The sequence below is a fragment of the Benincasa hispida genome, chromosome 8 (assembly GCF_027475165.1).
Source record: "Benincasa hispida cultivar pf3 chromosome 8, pf3_genome.v1.1, whole genome shotgun sequence".
Lineage (NCBI taxonomy): Eukaryota > Viridiplantae > Streptophyta > Magnoliopsida > Cucurbitales > Cucurbitaceae > Benincasa > Benincasa hispida.
In genome coordinates this window covers 17,346,810-17,360,379 of record NC_143485.1, presented here as the reverse complement: position 1 = coordinate 17,360,379, position 13,570 = coordinate 17,346,810, and positions in this window count along the sequence as shown.

Here is a 13,570-nt window from a genome sequence, read left to right as displayed (position 1 = left end):
GACATTATACATCCGATTTCAATTTTTTCAACCGACATTAAAATCTAAAATACTTGTAGGGAGAAAAAGTGATGAGATTCAGATTTTCTCAGAACCTTTATGTGGATCTATTCTCTTTTTGTAAAAAACACACCAGGAAGAAGAAGAACCATACTTCCTTGGCCCATTAGCACGTTTTAGAGAGAAAATAGGGGGACTCCCTCCTAAAATGATTTTTAAATTAAATTAAATTAAATCAATTTATTTTCATAAATAACTTTAATATATATTTATAGGACAACTACCTTATCATATAATATATTTAAACTATATGTTATATCAAATATAACACATAATCTATAGTTTCTATTCTCTCACCAACAACATTTAATATAAATCACATTTATATTAGATTTAATTATATGAATCAAATTCATATAATTAATATTTGAATCATATTCAAATATTTAATTCTTCTCAAATAAACTTCATATTATAATGTATCAAATACATGATAGTAATTATATCATATATAATTAGATTAAATTAATTATATCACATATAATTAATTTCCTCAATTAATTTGAACAATTCATATTAATCCAAAAATTGATTCTCACTAATTCTCGTTCAGCTACAGGGGGGACCTTATAGACCTGTAGCTTGAAGCACTAATGTATGTGAATATTTAATTAAACTCCTTTAGTTAAATTATTCACCATCCATTAATTGTCGGGCACTCCACTAAAGACCGACAGCTGTATTCTTCGCACAACAGATATATTTCTGTGACCATTGGATATAACCAGTCAACAGTACAATGATCCTTCACAAATTGCTCGTAAGTACAATTGGACCAAAATTACCGTTTTGCCCTTATAGTTACATCTAACTTCTTAAGTACCACTGATTCCTCTAATGAACAATAAATCATAGTCCAACTATGACCCAACCCCTCTCGGGATAGGAGAGGGTGTGACGCCACATCATTCAAGTCTCGGAATTAGCCTTTAAGGGAGCAATTTATCTACTTACCCTGACGTTGGGGAAGGAGTGAATTCCTCCTTGTGTAGCTGTGTTCCCAGCTCCCCAATCAGATGAATCCCTAAAATGGTAGGCTTGTTGAGTCGGCGATCTGGCCATTCTCACCCATACAAATCAAATGACTGCCCTTATAGGCAGGAGTTCACAACTCACTCAAGGATTTAGGTCATGTTACCTATGGTCATTCTGGTGAAATGTAAGTCTCTATTATGAACGACGTTATATAATGAGTATAATCATTTCGTGGTCTGGTCTTATTCAAACTCCTTTGTATAAAATATCTCCGCTCACATGTCTCCACATGAATGATTAGGATCAGATCATTTATAGCACTTTACAATAATTGTAACATCTACAAAGCGGGCTATACTCGTAGTGTCACCAGGATAAGGTATCCAGCCTTATCCATCTACTACAAATCATTTAGATTATCACTTAAACATGATTCACCTGTATGTCTCTACATACATGTTTAAGCTACATGATAACCTTGGATGTTAGTTTATTGGTTTGTGGTTAATGCAACTAATTTTGAAATAAAACATCACATATTTTATTACATAAATAAAATATTTGTACAATACAATTACAAACTATAAGACCCTATGAGATTTTAGGGCATCAATCCCAACACAACACATAGCACAAACATTTAGATTGTAAATAAGCATCTGTATCATCTTCATCTCATCTTCATTGTGCTCACATAGGCTTGCTAAACTTGTGAGGAAATCAACACATACCACTTACACTTAGAACCATTAATCCATAAATCCCTTTCTTGCTCTAAACTTCTATTTATTCTTGCATGCGTGCCATTAGGTTAGTGTAAATAATCAACATTTCTCAAGTTAATTAGGAAGCATCTGCATTAGATCTAAAAACAAGGTTTGCGTTAGAACATTTTAGAGTCCTTGCATTCAACTTTGAACTTATCGGGAAACTTAAGTTAGATTTATACTTGGGTTTGACTTGAGAGAACTTATACGCATTCACAAGGTGTGCATGCATCCATTACTAGCGCATTGCCTGATTTTCTTACCGAGAGAGAAATCACTCCATCATCCATCTCCATTCATCATAGTCATTTATCTCTATTCCCCCTCATCATTTTAAACACTTTTGGAATTAAAATCACGGGGCAAACACTTTATAATGTGTTTTCTATGGGATAAGATCATGCCATTATTTTACTAGTATGTGTTTGAAATGTTTTGAATCTTTTATATTTTGCCAATTATTTACTGAATGATTTTAATAGTTTTCTTTGATGTTTTAGAAAGAGAAAACTTATGTTCATATTAAATTACCACTCACTGGGCTTTAGCTCATGATTTCAATGTTTTATGTTCCCCCAGGTAACGATAAAGTTCCCGGTGCCTGCTGGCCACTAGTGTAATTAAACATCTATTGTATTATTGTGCACATATTTGAGAGTATTCCAAGAGAGTTAAACTTGTGAGTTACATGTCAAGGGAGATTTTGTTAAATATAATTCTTACTCTTGGTTTGTAAATCTTTTTAAACAGTGTTGTCATTTAAACCAAGTTGTGTTTTTAAACTCTACTAATGAATGTAAACTATTTTTGAAAATTGGTTCGGAAGTCTGGGTTTGATCTTGAGCACATGATATGTTAGAAGTTGGGACGTTGATCGTCTACAACTAATATCGTATTGATGTTTGACTTCTAATTCTAATAACCCTCTCCATTAAATTTGTCAGAAGCAAGTAATTGTATGTTTGAGTTCGACAATGCTGAAACATTTTTAAACAAACTCTATTAAAAATGCATCTAACTCCATTTTTAGCAAAAACTAATAAAGTACCCAATAAATCTTTATTTATTTGCAATGATACTTAAGTGATTTAGAACAAATGCTATGTGGGGCAGTCAAGAATTCCTTCACAAAAGTAAGAAAGTTCTTGACCAAATACTATTTCCAAAATAACTCATATTCCAATAGTTCTTTTGGTTATCGTTTTCGGTCAAGATCTTTACTAACAATTAGTAATTCTTGTAAGCGTGACCTGCCATTTTCAGATCTTATAGGACGGTATGAATATGCCTCCGAGATAGAAGACAATATCCAAGACAGACTATAAGACCCTATTCATTTTACTGAAGTCTGGGTTGTTCCGAATCCTATGTTACAACCCTCCGTAGGGATCGTCGCGGTTAATGACTAGCTAGTGTCGCATAAAACGATAGCAGGTGCAACATAGGAATCTCATGGTTCAAACTAATGGAGGAGACCATAGGACAATGTTGAAACATTTCCTTCACCCACTTACTATGAACCACTTCCCCCATTCACGTTGTTATTGACCCATGCAAATACTTTCCATATGCAGCAGTTGAGGTAAAATTGACATGAAGCCGAGCATGGATCTCACGGTGTGAACTCTTGAAGACGTGAGAGCTAATAACTATATATCAAATATATTGTTAATCTCCCACTGAAGTGTTCTAAATGTTTGGGTAATTTACTTAGGCATGATGGCTAATTTTATACAACTTAAGTCTAAGTGGTTTATCTAAGTATAACTCTTATAATTGGATTTAACCGACAATGTCTAGGTGATAAACCATTTTATTACCTCACATCGCTCACGCAAGCTCATAAAATCAGTTAACAACTCTCAATCGTTTGGTCATAATCCCCAGGTAGGAGGTGTTCTGTAAACCGTCAACTTAAGTACCCCTAGCCTTAGACAGGTTTATGAACCGGTATGAGTTTGTAACCGTATTTTATAAGGTAACAATCTATTTTAACATTTAAAATTAGTTGTTAACCTAAGTGAGCATGCACAACATTCAACAAAGGTATCTAATATAACCATTATATTAAACATAACCCTAACATGCATACTATATAGTATAACAATTATAACATACTTTCAATGCATGTAACATGCTTCCTACGGTGGGATTTTAAATCTACATGGCATACTGTATGTATATACATGAATTATTTAATTATTACATACATCTCATGTATAAATAATTAAATACTAACTGATTTGGTTTTCGTTTTGGCAAAAACAAGTAAACAGATGCCTAACCATTACAAACAATTTCAAAACCATCTTTGAACTGCTCGAATCGCTCCAAACCGAACCTAAGCATCTTGAACCAAGCTGGATGAGTATGAATTGGACCAAAAAAGTCTAAACCGAACCAACCAAAAACCCTTTGAGACTGAACCGGATTGGACCTTATGAAGACCGGTCGGACCAGCTGCTCTCGGTCCAACCTCAAAGTCTTGCTAAGGTTGATCGTGTAGTGCTAAAGGTAATCATCTAGTGTCTGAGAAGAAGTACACGATTGCTTAGTATTTGCTGAAGCTAAATGATTGCTTAGCTCTATCGTATAGAACTACACGATCGCTTAACACCATCGCCCAACAATTTCATGTCATCGCTTAGTATCCGCCGCAGCTAAACGATCGCTTAGCTCCATTGTATAAAACATCATCGCGTCGTTTAGCATTTGTCTACACGATTGCTTAGCTCCGCATCTAAACGATCACTCAGTGCTATCTCGTAGCACTTCATCGGATTGCTTAGCACGCGTCGTAGCTAAACGATTGTATAGTACCATCGTTTAGCAAATCCAATGTATCGTTTAGTTCCCACGCCAAAGCTAAACGATCGCGTGGTGCTATCGTATTGCAAATAAACGCATCGCTTAGCTCCCACAGGTACATGATCGTTTAGCGTTCAACATCACAACGACCAGTGCCCATTGCTAAACGATCGTCTAGCTTTTCTTCACACCGTGTAATGTCTGGAACTAAATGATTGCTTAGGAACTGAACCTCAATAATGAATTTGAGCAGAAGTTGAAAAACTGGAACAGCAGCTCGGCCTCCTTCACTTGTTTCTTCAATTACATCTTAATTTCAACTCTAATGACTCCAAATAAATTACATACCATTGCTAACACATATAAGCTCAACAAACAAGAGCCAATTAATTGAGAAATTAAAGAGAATTAAGATGCTAAAACTCAAAAAACCATATCAGTGCATCAATTTCATATATCTCATGAAAAAACACCCACACCAAAATTAAACTGAATTGAATGCTTAAAAGATACTCTGATACAAATTGTAAGAGTTAAATAACATGCAGCGGAAGTATCAAGGATCCATAAGCATTCAAATTTACTAATTTTGGCAGAAACTAAAGCATGCATTTCTAAAAAGAGGGTTTTAAGGTCATACCTTTGAAGAACTCTCCAAGAACTTGATTGTACAACAACAGTCTTCACCAAAGATCAACGTGAACCACCTCAAGGTCTTCCCCACTATCCTCTTGGAGCTTTAGACAGAGTTATGGGATTCAAGAACAGCTTGAATCGATGAAGAACAGTGAAGAACTCACAGTAGCTCACTTTTTTCTCTCTAAAATTTTCTCTCAAAATTTATGTACTAGCATCTTTCAAATCATTCCAAACTTCTTTATTTATTGCATATGAACATGCAAAGAAGTGAATTGCATGACTTGCAGCTCATGCTTGGAGCATTAATGAAGAGAAGGAAATTGGCTTTTTGTGAGCATGAAGAAGATGATAATGGAAAAACAACATTTTTCATTTTTAAAGCATGCAAAACTGTTTTTCCAATTTTCTTTTAAAATCAAAATTGATTTCAAAAACCATTTTTGATTTGATAAAACTAAAAAATAATTTTCTAAAATTAATTTCATAAATTAATTTAAAATATTAATTGATTTAATATCAAATATTAAATTAAATTTTGCACAATAATCATCTTCATATATTTAAATATATATTCTCCTGTTCCATTTAATTTGAACGTTTCAAATTAATTTCTCAAACTGCTCTAAAGCTTAACCATTTACGAGCTAGTAGGGAGACCTTACGGACTTACAGATCATGGGCTCCAACGATTTGAGATTAGTCGCTAAACTCATTAGTTCGATCTAACCCCTATTCATTAACTAATGAGACACTCTACTATAACCCATAGTTGAACTCTCCTCACTGTAGATATATTATGTCCACATAATAACCATAATCAGTAAGTCGATCCTTCACAGGTTGTTCGTAATTACAGGTAGGTCAAAAATACCGTTTTACCCCTGTGAATACATCTTGTTCCTTAAGTTGCTACTAATTCTCAAGTGAACAATTCTGATTCATAATATCTATGAATCAAATCCTTTCTCTATCATGAGAAGGCGGGACCCCGATTGTTCAAGACTTGGAATCAATACTTAAGAGAACAATCTATCTGCTAACCCTAAATGGGTAGGAATGAATTCCATCTTGCAAGGCTATGTCCCCAGCTATTCATCCAGTCTTATCCCCAAAATGGGAAGCTTATTGAGCAGTGCTGTTGGACTACTCACACCGTTTGCATATCAAAGGATAATCCCGAACAAATAGGAATTCATAGCTAGCTCAGTATTAAGATTGAGTTAACTTAGGTTACATGATAAATGAAATAGTCAGTTTTAACAGTAAACGGTCGTTATAAAGAAAAGTGATTATTTTCGTGGTCTAGTCTATATGAAAACTCATTGCATAGGATGCCCTCACTCACATGTCTCAACATGAACAATTTTTGGATCACATCGTTTGTAGCACCTTACAACTTCTTGTAACAACTACAGAGTGGGCCGCATCCAATAGTGTTACCAGGATGAGATACCCATTTTCATCCAAATACTTATTAGACCATTTTGGCTATATACTGTCAACTTGATCCTATTTATGTCACTACATAAAGTTACAGTATTTAGTTATAACCAAGGATACGTATATTGGAGTTCCATAATAAGATGCAAAATCAAAAAGTCATTATTATTGATAAATAGAATGTTTAACATAAACTGCAAGTTCTAGGACATTCCCAATAATAGAATCATTAAGCACCCTAATGACACTTAATCATTAAGCACTTTAATGACACTTAATTTGAGTTACAAGCATGCTTTAAAAATAGTTTTTCACATACAAGGGTTTCAGTTCATTACCTTTGAAGAATTCCACCTTAATCCTTCTGCTCTCCACGAATTTGACCTTCAAAATTTATAGTAGACCACCAAAAAGATCTTCTCTACTATTCTTAGCCTTGAATTTGAGTTGTGGAACTCTGAATTGAGAGAAATTGGATATAGTTTGGAGAGGGTTTGATAGCTCGAAATTTTTTTTGCTGAAATTTCCAAAAATTAAGAATTTCTCCTCCTCCCGTTTCAGAAATTGAAGTATTTATTTAACATAAACATGCAAGCACTAAGTTCTTAAGTCGTTTGACACTTCAAATGGCATTAACATGTGGGCTAGATGTTGATTTTGTCACTAGTCCATTAATAACATCAAATGTTGGATAATTCCACTATGAAAATTTAAAATCCTTTTAAATTCTCAATTTTTATTTTAAAAACAAATTTTTTAAATTCAATTTAAAAAAAATCGAATTTATTCCCTTTTAAAGTGAAACTAATTTATTTAGCTAATTAAACAAATTTAACTAATTAAATAATAATAATTTAATATCAAATATTAAATTAACAAAACACCTAATTCAAACATGAATCCCTATTCATGTAATCGATATCTAAATCAATATTTAAATACTTTGAACTCTCCAAATACGTTTAATTTAAACGTTAATTATATCGAATATAATTGTCCAAATCTAAATTAAAATTGAACAATTCAATATTCAAACTTCAAAATAGAAATTTGAACACTTAAAATTGAAACTCTAAACTGAATTTGAACACTTCAAATTCATCCAATATTCTAATCTAGGGTTTAATCTTTTGCGAGCTAGTAGAGGAACCTTATAGACTTATAGATCACGAGCTCCAACGATTTGAGATTAATTGACTAAACTCTTTAAACCAAATTAATCATGAAGGAACCTTGTTAGAGTTCTTTAATGGAAAATATGGATCATCTCAATTTTCAATTTTTTCACAAAACAGAAAATTTACGGAAAACATAACGAAAATTATGCATTTAACAAATAATACAACATGTTTTTAACAGTTTACAGTAAAAATAAAATGGGTTCGGAACCCTTACCTTTGAAGAACGAATCTTCAATTAAACAAATCCCTCAAACTCCAAATAGCACTACCATGAAGGAAACCTTAGCATTCTCTAGTTGAGAATCAAGGAGGATGTGGGGCTCTGGCTATTTTGGATTGAGAGAGAATTGATTTTAGATAGAACTAGAGATGAGAAGGAAAAAACATGTAATTTTTCTATGAGATATATTTTTTTCTATATCTGTATCACTTCATCACATAGGAAGAAGAAGACGTTAAAAAAAATGATTCCCACTATAAGATGTGGAGAGAAAGAGGGGGGAAGAAGTTACAACTGCCTTCCAAAAATAATTTTAAAAAATAAATTAATTAAATAAAACTAATTAACTTATTCAATAAATAATTTAATATATATTCATATGATAATACCTTATCATATAATATATATTAAACTATATGTTATATTTATAACAAATAACATATAGTTTTAATATTGTATCATATATAATGTAACCTGTAGTTTTCTTTCTCTCATAAATGACTTTTAACATAAATCACATTTATATTAAATTTAACCATATGAATCCAATTCATACAATAAATATTTGAATCATATTCAACTATTTATTTCCTCTGAAATAAATTTTATATTATAATGTATCAAATGCATTATAATAATTATATCACATATAATTAATTAATTCCCTCAATTAATTTGAACAAGTCAAATAAATCCAAAAACTGATTCTCATCAATTCTTATTGAGCTATCAAGGGGACCTCATGGACTTGTAGCTTAAAGCTCCAAATGGTACATGAATAATTAATTAAACTCTTTAATTGAATTATTCACCATCCGTTAACTAACAGGCACTCTACTAAAGACCGTCAGCTATACGCTTCACACTACAGATATTTTATGTATTCATTGGATATAACCAATCAATAGTACAATGACCCTTCACAAATTGCTCGTAAGTACAGCTAGGCCAAAATTACTGTTTTGCCCCTATAGTTACATCTAACTCCTTAAGTACCACTGATCCCTTTGATGAATAATAAATCATAGTCCAACTATGACCAAACTCCTCTCGGACCAGGAGAGGGTGTGGCGCCACATCGTTCAAGCCCCGGACTCAATCTTTAAAAGAGCAATTTATCTATTTGCCTCGACATTGGGGAATGAGTGAATTCCCTCTTGTGTAGCTGTGTTCCCAACTCCCCAATCAGACAAATCCCCAAAATGGTAGGCTTGTTGAGTTGACAATCTGGCCACTCTCACCCATACAAATCAAAGGATCGCCTTCATAGGCAGGAGTTCATAACTCATTCAGGATTCAGGTCATGTTACCTATGGTCATTTTGGTGAAATGTAAGTCTTTATTATGAACGACGTTATATAATGAGACTAAACATTTCGTGGTCCGGTCTTATACAAACTTCTTTGTATAGAATATCCCCGCTCACATGTCTTCACATGAATAATCAGGATCAAATCATTTATAGCACTTTACAACAATTGTAACATCTACAAAAAAGACCATACTCGTAGTGTTACCAGGATAACGTATCCAGGCTTATCCATTTACTACAGACCATTTAGGTTATCACTTAAACATGATCCACCTGTGTGTCTCTACATACATGTTTAAGCTACAAGTTTGGATGTTAGTTTATTGGTTTGTGATTACTGCAATTAAAAAAATGGAATAAAATATCATGTATTTTATTAAATAAACAATGAGTTTGTTAAAAAACATTTACAAACTATGGACCCTATGGAATTCAACTATGGAAAGAGTGTTGGAATTCAATAGGATTCCATAGTTAAATTCAATAGTTGAATTCCATAGGATCTATAGTTTGTAAATATTTTTTAACAAACTCATTGTTTATTTAATAAAATATATTATTTTTATTCCATTTTTTTGGTTACATTAACCACAAATTAATAAACTAACATCCAAATTCCATAGTTGAATTCCAAAGTATAAATAGTTTGAATGTTTTTTTAACAAACTCATTTTTTATTTAATAAAATATATGATTTTTATTTCTTTTTTTTTTTTTAGTTGCATTAACCACAAACCAATAAACTAACATCCAAGGTTAACTTGTAGCTTAAACATGTATGTAGAGACATATGGGTGGATCATGTTTAAGTGATAACCTAAATTGTCTGTAGTAGATGGATAAGGCTGAGTACCTTATCCTTGTGACACTACGAGTATGGCCTGCTTTTTAGGTATTACAATCGTTGTAAAGTTACTTGTAGCTTTAACATGTATGTAGAGACATATGGGTGGATCATGTTTAAGTGATAACCTAAATGGTCTGTAGTAGATGGATAAGGCTAGGTACCTTATTCTGGTGACATTACGAGTATGACCTACTTTTTAGGTATTATAATCGTTGTAAAGTTAACTTTTTATGGCCTGCTTTTTACATATTACACTACAAGTATGACATGCTTTTTCATTGCATTAACCACAAACCAATAAACTAACATCTAAGGTTAACTTGTAGCTTAAACATGTATGTAGAGACATATGGGTGGATCATATTTAAGTGATAACCTAAATGGTCTGTAGTAGATGGATAAGGCTAGGTATCTTATCCATGTGACACTATGAGTATGACCTGCTTTTTAGGTATTACAATCGTTGTAAAGTGCTACAAATGATCTGATCTTGATCATTCATGTATAGACATATGAGCAGGGATATTCTATACAAAGGAGTTTATATGAGACCGGACTACGAAATGTTTAGTCTGATTATATAACGCTGTTCGTAATAGAGACTTACATTTCACCAAGATGACTATGGGTAACATGACCTGAATCCTGAGTGAGTTGTGAATTCTTGCCTATGAGGGCCATCCTTTGATTTGTATGGATGAGAGTGGCTAGATCGTCGACTCAATAAGCCTACCATTTTGGGGATTCGTCTGATTGGGAAGCTGAGAACACAGCTACATAAGAGGGAATTCACTCCTTCTCCGTGGTCGGGGTAAGTTGATAAATTGCTCTCTTAAGGGTTGATTCTAGGGCTTGAACAATGTGGCGCCACACTTTCTCCTGGCTCGAGAGGGGTTTAGTCATAGTTGGACTATGATCTATTGTTCACGAGGGGGATCAGTGGTACTTAAGGAGTTAGATGTAACTACAAGGACAAAACAATAATTTTGGTCCAGCTGTACTTACGAGCAATTTGTGAAGGGTCATCATATTGTTGATTGGTTATATCCAATGAACACAGAAAAATATCTGTAGTGCGAAGAGTGCAACTGTCAGTCTTTAATGGAGTGCCCGACAGTTAACAGATGGTGAATAATCTAATTAAAGGGTTTCATTAATTATTCATATACTGTTAGAGCTTCAAACTACAGGTCCACGAGGTTCCCTATGTAGCTCAATAGGATTAAATTAAAATCAATTTTTTGATTAATTTGAATTGTTCAAATTAGTAGAGGGATTTAATTATATATATGATATAAGTAAGTTATTTTAATTATATATAATATAATTATTATAATGTATTTGATACATTATAATATTTGTGAGAGGAAATAAATATTTGAATAAGATTCAAATATTACTTATATGAATTTGATTCATAATTGTTAAATTTAATATAAATATGATTTATATTAAATGCCATATAAGAGAGAGAAGAAACTATAGGTTATATTGTATATGATACAATATTAAAACTATAGGTTATAAGTTATATTTGATATAACATGTAGTTTAATATATATATATTATGATAGGGTAGTTATCATATTTATATATATTAAATATTTTTTTAATATAAATTAATTTTATTATTTTATATATTAAAATTAATTTATTTGAATTAGGGACGAAGTTACAACTCCCTTCCCTTTTTTTTCTCTTCCCACCCACGTAAGTGGTTGGTTGGTGATATATTTGGCATTTGAAAAGAGAGCTTCTTGTTCTTCACTGAGTAATAGACAGAAAGGTTTTGAGAGAGAGTTGTTCTTAGAGGTAATCACAATTCCTCATCCTTCTCTCTACTCTCAATTCATTCCTTCATTCCAAAATAGCTAGAGCTTACCACTCCTGGTTTCTCTACCTGAGAATATCAAGGTCACCATCGTGGTAGTGCTCATTTCCAGTTTGAGGGATTCTTGAGGATCTGTCTTCAAAGATAAGGGTTTCTGAAACCTTAATTTTGTTTTTTAGAGCACGCTGTAGTTTATGTAAATGCATAATTTATTCTTTCTTTTCTATAAAAATTTCATTCTATGAAAAATGGGAATTGGGATGATTCCGCTTCCGCTAAAGGTTCTCTTGAATGAGATCCTATAGGAGGTATTAAGTTGACAGTTTACATAATACCTGCTACCTGGGGGATTATAGTCAAGATATTGAGCACTGTTAACATGTTTTATGAGCATGCGTGAGCAGTTTGAGATAATGAAAAGGTTTTATCACTTAAACATCGTAGGTTAAATCCAAATATAAACATTATACTTGGATAAACCACATAGACTTATGGTGTTTTTTAGCCGAAATATACCTAAGTACAAGAGATACCCAAACAATTAGTACACTTCAGTGAGAGATTAATAATATATACGATATATTTTTTTAGCTCTCACGTCTTTAAGAGTTCATACTGTGAGATCCATGCTTGGCCTCTTGTCACTTTTACCATGACTGCTCCACTCGGAAAGTTTTTTCATGGATCAATAACAAGGTGAATAGGGGAAGTAGTTAATAGTAAGTGGGTGTAGGAAATGTGTCAACATATCATATGGTCTCTTCCATTAGTTTGAACTGTGAAATTCTTATGTTGCACCCGCTGTTGTTTTTAGGTGGCTTAAGCTAGTTGTTTTCTATGGCTATCCCTTTGAGGGTTATAACATAGGATTCAAAACAACTTGAGCTTAAAAAATGAATAGGGTTTCTTAGTTCCGTCTTGAAAACTGTCTTCCAATTTGGGGGCATGTTCATACCGTTCTATGAAATCTGAAAATGGAGGGTCACACTTACAAGCGTTACTAAGTGTTAGTAAGTTTTTACCGAAAACGGTAACTAAATGACTATAAGAATAAGAGTTATTCTGGATATAGTATTTAATCAAGAATGTCTTGCTTTAGTAAAAGAATATTTGACTGCCAGGGGTAGTATCTATTCCGACTCATTAAAGTATCGTTGCAAATAAATAAAGATATATGGGTACTTTATTACTTTTGCTAAAATTGGATTTAGATGAAATTTTCTCATAGAATTTGTTTATGTTTCAACATGTCAAACTCGATTATTCAACTCTTAGTCTCCGATAAGTTCAATAGAGAGGGTTATTCAAATTGGAAATCAAACATAAACACGATACTAGTCGTTGATGACCTGAGGTTTGTTTCAATAGAAGAATGCCCTCCTCTTTCTAGTTCTAATGCAAATTGAAATGTTCGGGATGCCTATGAAAAGTGGGTCAGGCTAACAAAAAAGCTAAAGCCTACATTTTAGCAAGCATATATGATGTGCTTA